The sequence below is a fragment of the Hyperoodon ampullatus genome (genome assembly GCF_949752795.1).
Source record: "Hyperoodon ampullatus genome assembly, chromosome: 3".
NCBI lineage: Eukaryota > Metazoa > Chordata > Mammalia > Artiodactyla > Ziphiidae > Hyperoodon > Hyperoodon ampullatus.
Window position 1 is genome coordinate 112,141,171 of NC_136916.1, and position 8,060 is coordinate 112,149,230.

Sequence of the window (8,060 nt, forward strand, 5' to 3'; positions counted from 1 at the left end):
CAAATGGCACAATTTCATTCTTTTTTATAGGTGAGTAGTATTCCATTGTATGTATAAACTACACCTTCTTTATCCATTCGTCTGTTGATGGACACTTGGGCTGCTTCCATATCTTGGCTATTGTAAATAATGCTGCTATGAACATTGGGGTACATGTATCTTTTCAAATTAGTGTTTTCATTTTCATCAGATATATACCCAGGAGTGGAATTGCTGGGTCATTTGTTAGTTCTGTTTTTGGTTTTTTTGAGGAATCTCCACACTGTTTTCTGCAGGGGCTGCACCAATTTACATTCCCACCATCAGTGTATGAGGGTTCCCTTTTCTCCACATCCTCACCAACTCTTGTTATTTGTGGTCTTTTTGATGATAACCGTTCTGACAGGTATGAGGTGATATCTTTGTGGTTTTGATTTGCATTTCTCTGATGATTAGCAATGTTGAGCATCTTTTCATGTGCCTGTTGGACATTTGGGTTTTTTTGTTTTGTTCTAATTAATTAATTTATTTTTTATTATTTATTTGGCAGTGTCAGATCTTAGTTGCAGCACACGGGATCTTCATTGCGGCACGCGGGATCTTTCATTGCAGCATGCAGGCTCTTCATTGCGGCATGCAGGCCTCTCTCTAGTTGTGGTGCACAGGCTTAGTTGCCCCACGGCATGTGGGATCTTAGTTGTCTGACCAGGAATTGAACCTGCTTCCCTTACATTGGAAGGTGGATTCTTAACCACTGGGCCACCAGGGAAGTCCCCTGTTGGGCATTTGTGTGTCTTGTTTGTCTATTCAGGTCTTCTTTCCATTTTTTAATCAGGTTATTTGTTTTTTTGATAGTGAATTATATGAGCTGTTTATGTCTTTTGAATATTAACCCATTATGAGTTGTATCATTTGCAAATGTTTTCCCCCATTTGGTAGGTTGTCTTTTCATTTTGTTGATGGTTTCCTTTGCTGTGCAATGCTTTGAAGTTTAATTAGGTCCCATTTGTTTATTTTTGTTTCTGTTTCCTTTGCCTTAGGAGATAGATCCAAAATAATATTGCTAAGGTTTATGTGATAGAGTGTTCTGCCTGTTTTTTTCTAGGAGTTTTATGGTTTCAGGTCTTACATTTAGGTCTTTTTTTTTTTTTTTTTTTTTGTGGTACGCGGGCCTCTCACTGTTGTGGCCTCTCCCGTTGCGGAGCACAGGCTCCGGACGCGCAGGCTCAGTGGCCATGGCTCACGGGCCCAGCCACTCCGCGGCATGTGGGATCTTCCCGGACCGGGGCACGAACCCGTGTCCCCTGCATCGGCAGGCGGACTCTCAACCACTGCGCCACCAGGGAAGCCCACATTTAGGTCTTTAATCCATTTTGAGTTTATTTTTCTAAGGTGTGAGATAATGTTCTAATCTCATTATTTTACATGTAGCCATCCAGTTTTTCCAGCACCTCTTGCTGAAGAGACTGTCTTTTCTGCATTGTATGTTCTTGCCTCCTTTGTTGTAGATTAATTAACCATAATCACATGAGTTTATTTCTGGACTGGGCTCTGTATTCTGTTCCACTGATGTATGTGTCTGTTTCTGTGCCAATACCATACTGTTTTGATGACTCTAGCTTTGTAGTATAGTCTGAAGTCAGGGTACATGATACCTCCGGCTCTATTTTTTTTTTTTTCCTCAAGATCGTTTTGGCTATTTGGGGTCTTAAATGTTTCCATACAAAGTAATATAATTTAATTATTTAATTCATTCAATAATAGTATGTTTATAGTCACAATCAGTAACAAAATCATTTCCTTGTTTTTCTCATTAAAATTTTTTTTCATTCCTCTGATTTTAAAAAATTGGTTTTTGTTCTTCTACTCCATAAATTTATGGAGAAGTGTTGTGTTTTTCTGCTTTACCTTTACAGTCCTCAGCAAATTTTGGCTTAAAAACATTCAGTAGTGTTTTACAGTTTTTGTGGGAAAAAGTTCACCTTTCCACAGATCACACTGAAGTTTGTTCAAGGAAGATTTAGCTAAAGTTTCTTCATTCAGTTATTCATCAAACGTTTATTATATTTAAGGCACTGTGAGGCACAAGGGATACTGTGAGGCACTGTGAGGCACAAGGGATACTAGAATAAATAAGACGCCATCCAGATCCTCCAAAGGCTCATAGTCTATTAGGAAAGACAGAGAAGTAATTTAAAATAGCAACAAATTAAAATGAGTGCTACTGGTGATAAATATAAGAAGAAATTATAACTTCACAGGAAGGATTTAATTAGGCTTAGAGTGATCTAGAAAGTCTACTTAAGGATCAACAATTGTACATGAGTTTGAAAGATGACTGTGCTTGCCAGAAGCAAGAACTCAAGGAAAAAACATCACAGATCCAGGGCACTGCAAGTACTTTATCATAACGGAACACAGTAAGGAAGTACTGTGCAGAATAGCAGAAAATGAGACGAAGAGTAGATGGGGCCAAAAAAAAAATAATAATAATGCCCTTGTGAATTATACTTGGTATACAAGTATTATATCTGAATTTTATTCTGTGGATTATGGGAAGTCATTGCAAGATTTTAAGCAGGAGTAATGATCATATCTGAGTTTTTGAAATATCATTCTGGCTGCAGAGAGGAGAAGGATTATATCAGAGGTTGGCAAACTTTATCTATAGAGGGCCAGATCATAAATATTTTGGGCTTTGTGGGCCATGCAGTCTCTGTCACAACTACTCAGCTGTGCTACTGTAGCATAAAAACAACAGTAAACAACAGGTAAATAAATAAGCATAGCTGTGTTCCAATAAAATATTTTTTTAAAAAACGGGTAACAGACTGGATTTGGCCCATGAGCTATATAGTTTGCCAATCCCTGAATTAGATGATTTGTCCCAAAGCAACAAGATCAGTTAGGAAATGATTGCAGTAATCCAAAGAGTGATAATGAGAGCTTGAACTGAAGCAGTGGATGTGAAATTGCAGAGAAGGACATGATTCCAGAAACATTAAGAAGGTAGAAATGTCAGGACTTGATAACCAATTGGATGTTGTGGCTGAGGGGGCAGAAGTCGGGGAGGACTCCAGAGTTTATAGTTTTAGTGATTGGAAAGATCATGTTGCCACCAATAAAAATGGAAAAAATAAAAGGTCAGGAGATTCAGTGATGCAAAGATTTCACCAGGGTGTGAGTTATAGTTTGCTTTTTGTTTGGTTTTTTTTTGGTTTTTTTGCAATACGCAGGCCTTTCAATGTTGTGGCCTCTCCCGTTGCGGAGCACAGGCTCCAGACGCGCAGGCTCAGCGGCCATGGCTCACGGGCCTAGCCGCTCCGCAGCATGTGGGATCTTCCCGGACCGGGGCACGAACCCGTGTCCCCTGCATCAGCAAGTGGACTCTCAACCACTGCGCCACCAGGGAAGCCCTATAGTTTTTTTTTTAATTGTTGCAATACAATAAGTATTTTTAATCACAAAATATGTAATAAACATGTTTAATATAAAATTATATTTTTTCCACTTAATCTGTAGACTATTTTATTCTAGGAAATTAAGTCTGCTCACTTAAGCTGTACATGAACTCTCTCACCAGTCCTGTATTACTTACGTTCCCTTGATAAACAGAAAACTTTAGACTCTCTTGGCCTAACTTTTTCTTTTCATACTGTTTGAGATAAAGAATACTTCTAGCAGTTTCAAGTCTACTAAAAACGTGTGAAAACACTTTCTCCTACACCTTGTAGGCCCTGTGTACACAAAATGCTGAGTTGATGGACCATAAATCTCACCCAGTTGGCAGTTCCCAAGTTCCTATATAACACACTTGATCTCTGTTGCTTTAGTATGAATGAGTATCAGATCATGTGAGAGGAGAATATGTGTGCTGTAAAAACTCAGAGGATAGGGGCTTCCCTGGTGGCACAGTGGGTAAGCATCCTCCTGCCAATGCAGGGAACATGGGTTTGATCCCTGGTCCGGGAAGATCCCACATGCTGCAGAGCAACTAAGCCTGTGCACCACAACTACTGAAGCCCATGCACCCTAGAGCCCGCACGCTGCAGCTGCTGAGCCCATGTGCTGCAGCTACTGAAGCCCGCGTACCTAGAACCCATGCTCTGCAACAAGAGAAGCCACCGCAATGAGAAGTTCGCACACCACAACGAAGAGTAGCCCTGGCTCACTGCAACTAGAGAAAGCCCACACGCAGCAATGAAGACCCAACGCAGCCAAAAACATAAATAATTTTTTTTAAATTGAAAAGAAAATAGTACACTTGGTATTAAGAGGGATATGAAAATAAAGTAATAATAGTGTTTTAAAAAATAAATAAAAACAGAGGATAAAACTCAGAAAGTAATAAAGCTCTGGAAAATAAATCATTACCCTATGTATCCTACTTATAGTGATTGTAATTTATAGAAGTCAGTTCTCAGTAACTATAAAGCCAACTGGTATGTCCATCCTCGTTTCTTCTCTTGCTTTTCTTTTTTCTGTTCTCTGTTAGTTCCTTTCTTATTTCTCTTTTGCCATACCTTTCTTCTCCTTTTCAAGTTTCACTCTCTCTCTTTTTATCTTCTCATCATCTTCCTTATTTCTAGTCTATTTTTAACTCCCTTTCTTCATCTAGTCAAACACATGTTTTTGTGAGGAACTATCACAACTTTTTTTAAAGATAACCTTCATTAACTAAGCGTTCCTTTTAAACTGGAGAGAGACAAAGACAGATTGATGGAGAGAATTGTTTTCTGATTTTTTAAGCCTAAAGCATGCTATATAATGAGAATATACAAAAGAATACTACTTTAAGTCATTTTATGAGTAGTATATAAGGAATACATCTAGGGTTGTTGGTGCCTAAAGCTAAATAGTACAAAATTAAGTATGAGAGTAAATAATTACTTTTAACAAAAGCAATCAAAACAGACTGAAAATTTTTTAAAGATTACAAATGCTATATACATCTCAAATACCAGAAAAATAATGTAATATTTTTGTGAATTAACTATGTGACACATCTCTATGATAATTACCCCCCCCATCCTTTGGCTTCATATTCTTCGACTCCTTCTTCAAATGGCAATGAGTTTACAATATTCCCTGTAGAAAGAATAATGGTCCAGCTACAAGTTTGTGCCCTAAAACAGGAACATGAAGTAAGTCCTATCTCATGCAATTCCTATTAATAAAGAACAAAATGAGTAGTACATTTGCAACTGCCTCTGCTCCATTATCAAATACGTTCCTGACAAGAGAAAAACTCCATTTTGATTGGAGTCTGATTGGAGTGAGAAACAAATCCTATAACTTTTCACATATGATGACTGGAAGAATTTTCCAAAGATCAGTTCTAGTCGATACATTTCCAGCATATTTATCCTCCACTACCCACATATTACTGGTGGAAGCCTTCCATGATAATTCCAAGCAGAGGGGAGACATTGCAGGCTTAGAGAAAGGGCACGGAAGGACTCTGAACAGTGCTTACTCATCTAATTAATATTTCAAAGAAAGTTGATAGCAAGAAATTGTACTTTCCTGATGATTTACTGAAAATAGTTTACCAGGAGCAACACGCTACTGAGAATCTACTAAGCTTCTCAAAAAGCAAACCATTTTCATTCTGAGGAAGGTTTTATTTTTTACATTTTTTTAGAAACTGCTTTTTTTCCATCAACCTATTTCCATTTTAAGAGTTTATAGAAGAACAGCTTAAGACCACTCAGTGGTTGTTCCTACCCACTCAGTGGCCTGAGCAGTGGGAGCTGCAGACCAGTCTTCAGTGGGGAACTGCTGAGTAGGCACAGAGGGCACCTGTACACCTTCGGACCAGTCCGCCGCTTCAGGTTAGGCAGCAGTGAACTCAGGAGCTAGAGCAGTCCATTCACCCTGAAACTCCTTGGCCACAGCCTTCTCAGCTGCCGCCTGCTCTTCCTTTTCAATCTCTTCAGGATCTCTGTAGAAGTAGAGATCAGGCATGACCTCCCATGGTTGTTCACAGGAGATGGTCCCACGCATGCACAGAACTTCCCGGGCAAGCATCCACCACATCAAGCCCACTGAGTGAACTCCCTTGTTGTTGCACAGGATGGCAATGTCCACATAACACAGAGGAGAGTCTGTGTTACACAGAGCAATGGTAGGCAGGTTAACATAAGAGGCCTCTGAGAGAGGCTGGTGGTCAGCCCTGGGATCAGTAACCACCAGAAGTCTTGGCTCCCGGAAGGCTGCCTGGATCTGGTTCGTGAAGGTTCCAGGAGTGAAGCAGCCAGCAATAAGAGTGGCTCCAGTGGCAGCAGCAAACTTCAGCACAGCTCACTCGCCAGTATTCCTGGAGGATGTGACACTGACATCAGCTGGGTTTTCAATGGCAACAATGGCACGAGCTGCCAACAGAAGCTTCTCCCAGGTTCTCTTCAGATTTATGATGTAGATGCCATCACTTTTCCTTTTGTAGATGTACTGTTCCATTTGGAAGTCAAGGTTGGTGCTACTTAAGTGGGTTTCTGCTGCAAGGAATATGAGGACATCCTCCTCCTTCATTTGCAGGACATCAAGGGCTCCAAACATTGTGAACGTTTCCATTTAAGTTACGATGGGAATCCAGAACAATGCCGTCTGGACCCCTGTCTAGGTAGTGGGGAAAGGAACAAGTTTTTGTTTTTAGTGGTGTTCTGATGTCAGCAAGATTTGGGAAAACAGTCTCCAGTAATTCCAGGTTAACAAACTTTGCCTATTTCCCCCCTTTCCTTTGAAAATCCTGCTGACAGGTAACAATTATAAATTAGTGCACACCAAACTCTAAATAACTGAGAAAAGCATTTCTCAGTCTGTGTTCCTTGGAACACTAGTTTCCAGCAATGTTAGTTGTGTTATATGAAATGCTGCATGCTCTTTCTTCTTTGAGTGTCAAAAGACATATTTGTATGTTAAAGACTCAGTGAATTTTGCATAGATAAACCTATTTAACATTGTTTAACGAAGTTTTTCCCAAATATGTATGACTGTGGAATCACACACACACACACACACACACACACACACACACACACACACACACACTTGTGGGGTTCGGGGGGCAGTTAGTGAAATAGCTAAAAGAGTATTCTGTAGTTTGGAAAATGACGTCTCCCAAAGAAATCAAAACCAGAGCTAAAAGAATGAGACTTCAAGCCTAGAATTTTAGGTGAATGGAGACAGTAGGCATTTTATAGCTCCTAAAATCGTTTCGGTAGGCAGTCATTTGTCATTATTCAATATAAAGACCCTGATCAAGGCTATTGCTATGTCAGTAATTGTAAAAGGATATGTCCAGTAATTCAGTCCATCTGATTTCCCAGGCCTTGTAAATATCTGCTTCAATGTGGTACACAGAAAAGCTATAGCAGATTGGGCATATTTTGAGCCACAGGCAAAATATTCTAAGTTCAAGCATTTATTGAATTTTACTTGCCAGTTTTCATGGCATGTGTGATATTTTTAGCTGACTAGTGATAGTCATTCAATCCAACAATATTACACATTTTATATGAGAAATGCGCTAGTATATTGACAAAGACTCTCTCCTTGACCAAACTTTAGTCAGGTTCCCAGAACTCTCTTCTTATGTAGGTCTAGACCTTTGGACTTCCCTGTCTATCTTTGTATCACCCAATTTTAGCAAAAACCCTGTTTAGTCAGTTTTGCAGGAATCCCCACCCTCAATATCTGATCAAATTCCTTATTCTGCCATCTTCCCCCAGGCGATATCTGATCACCCTGGCCTACCTTCAGCAAGAATCCTATCAAGTCTGTTTAGCCAAAATTCTCCCTTACCGTTGATGTTTCCTCTAAGTAATTTTCCATCTACTGACCCCCACCCTGCTCCTTGGTTATAAATCTCTACTTCCCCGTATTGTTTTTAGAATTGAGCCCAGTTCTATATTGCGGTCTCTTTTCCCATATTGCAGTAGTTCCTGAATAAAATCTGTTTCTACTGCCTTAAGTACTCTCCATCTCTGGTTTTTCCTTGATATTATGCAAGATTGTAATCATTAATTTGCAGCAAAAAGTAAAGAACACTTGCGTTAACTTGGGAAGGCCTTATTAAAAGT

The 8,060-nt window shown here is 39.6% G+C and overlaps 1 pseudogene across 1 annotated transcript; it reads right to left on the reverse strand.

The window, feature by feature from the left end:
* Positions 1–5,679: 5,679 nt before the first annotated feature.
* LOC307050592 (small ribosomal subunit protein uS2-like) lies at positions 5,680–6,537 on the reverse strand (annotated as a pseudogene). The gene has a single exon. The product of its transcript is annotated as a small ribosomal subunit protein uS2-like (transcript).
* Positions 6,538–8,060: the final 1,523 nt, after the last annotated feature.